The sequence below is a fragment of the Anopheles arabiensis genome (assembly GCF_016920715.1).
Source record: "Anopheles arabiensis isolate DONGOLA chromosome X unlocalized genomic scaffold, AaraD3 X_pericentromeric_contig0026, whole genome shotgun sequence".
Lineage (NCBI taxonomy): Eukaryota > Metazoa > Arthropoda > Insecta > Diptera > Culicidae > Anopheles > Anopheles arabiensis.
The window spans coordinates 460,001-462,500 of record NW_024412104.1 but is presented as its reverse complement, the minus strand read 5'-3'; positions in this window follow the sequence as shown (position 1 = coordinate 462,500).

Here is a 2,500-nt window from a genome sequence, read left to right as displayed (position 1 = left end):
CGCTTTGTGCCCTGCACCATATATACCCTCATAAATTTATTCATTGGATTAGATCCAAGGAACACCAGATCATGCACCACTACCCATAATAGCTCATCGAGCTTAGCGTGAATCCTTCGGGTTTCCCTAAGAAGTTCGATTGGTCTTGCAGAGTTTAAAGACAACGAAGCTTAGTTTCAAGCAATGGTTAATATACGCGTATTCAAAACCCTTAGCTGTTACAACTTTTTACTAGAAACCATCACGACGAAGTCTTTGGGTCCGTAGACCCGTGATGTACTGCTCCAGGGAACGTTTTGATAGGGTGGAAGCTCAAAATCATAGGTTAAAATCATCGGCAGAGCCCACCAGACACCACTTTTGCTTCATTAGTTCGGACTATAGGCATACGACGATTTTTATCGCGGAGGGGACGTATGACCCAAACGGGGGCTTAATGACCCACTGCCACTGCAAACCATGCTCCTACGACTAAATAGAGGTAAAAACTACGATTTGGTGCAATCTTCATGTTTGACCTCGTAGCAAGGTACCCTCCCTATAGTAGGCAATGAACAAATGATCATAATCCCAGGAGGGCAAAAATGGGAACCCGAAAGGAAAGCGCTGTTGGCGCGCCTAAGCTACTGGCCCGTAGAGTAAAAATGGTACCCCAACAAAGTTGTCGATTGACATTCTGATTGCACTTTTCATCATCTAGGGTGCGTTCCTTACACGTTTTGAGGTGTTTTAGCGAAAAACATGTTTTGAGCCACACGAGCTCTCCGGCCCGTTCGGTGCACATTTTTGAAAAAGCTAGGAGCTGCCCCTAGGTTCGGGGTGTCACAAAATATTGAAAAGTGGTCAAAAACCGCTATCCAGAATCGGATGTAGAATCATTAGACGAACTTAAAATTGTTCTACAACCCCCAGTCCGACGCCTCGTATTCGAGATATAGCACTTTGTAGGTCTGACCGAGCAATTTTGTACTGAAATGTATGGCGGACATGTTATTCATTAAACAACATTAACTTGCATCGTGCCCTACTTCATCGGCACAGCTACTATCGACTATCTATTGTTGAAATGGATTGAGTTTGACCATTTTAGCTCTTTTCTTATGCCGTGCACCAACAGTGTGTACCGATCAGGGAAAGTACACTACTTACGCGTTCATGGATGTATATGTTGGTACAAGTTGCCGGTCGGAATAGCAGTGCACCAAAACTGTGTACCGATCAGGAAAGTACAAGACGGAGGGCGCAGCCCGAGCGTACGCGTTCATAGATGTCCATGTTGGTACAACCTACATGTACGTACCTTGTTTTTGTATCAAAAGTTCCAATAAAGTGTTTGTATGCTTAAAATGCTTATCTCAACCGGTCACCTTTTGGCCTGCCCTTTTATAGACAGAAACCTAGAACGATACTCGCGATGTTTGTGTTTTTCCATTCGCCCGGGACGACGAAATGAGCTCTGTGCACATCGTGCAGAAAACTGTCTCCTCCTCGTATGTTTTTGTCCCTCCACGCATATAATCACCCACATTTGTGTTCAACACGGACGGCGCAGCCCGAGCGAACGCGTTAATGTTTATGTTTGTGCACACTAAAGTTACAATCCTAGGATTTGGTTATTGCGTCGCAGTGCCCGACCGTCGCGGACACCATTCTTGGACAAAAGTCCAAGTACGTAGAGTACATTCCCTAGGTATGTGCCCGTTCGTGACTTTCGTTGCGTGCTTACAGACACGCTTGGGTATGTTTACCATACAAGGTTTACTAGGAAAACCTGGGAAGGACGCTTGCCCTCCCGTCGCGGACACCATTCTTGGAAAGAAGTCCTGGTACTTAGCGTTCTTTAATGTACTTGATCAGTTTGTATTGCAATTGCTTTGTGCCATTGACTTTTGCTAATGCTCACTAAGGGGTGTTCGTTTGCGATGTGTATGATAAGCAACTGTCTATTCTAACCAGCAGTTAATCAACACTTTTCACCCAAATCATAGGAACGTAGAGTACTTTCCCTGATCGGTACACAATTTTGGTGCACCTCTAACTTCGCCAGCACTTTATCGTTACGTTTTGTGCACAACCTTGGGACATGGTGTAAGTTTCATCATTGTTATGTTTGATTCGGTTTATTATGATTGAAAAATACGCTACGTCCCAGAAATCTGAACTCGAATACTTTTGCCACGTTGCGCAAAAAGCTACTGAGCAACTCCTAGCCGTTTACCGATTTATAATTTAATTTTCGTTATTAGTTTTAAAAATACGCTAAGTCCCAAAAATCTGAACTCGAATACTTTTTCTATGTGCCGCCAAAAGCTACTGAGCAACGCCTAGGTTGGTACATTTTTGGTACATGGAGTGTATGCGTGCAGGCGTACTGCCGTGCTGGACCGGAAAATCGCACTTGCTACTAGAACGTAGAGTAATTCCCTAGATAGGTGCTTTTGCATGCCTCTGTTCGACGTCCATGCAACTTGGAACGTGCGACACACGTAGCTAGGCTTCC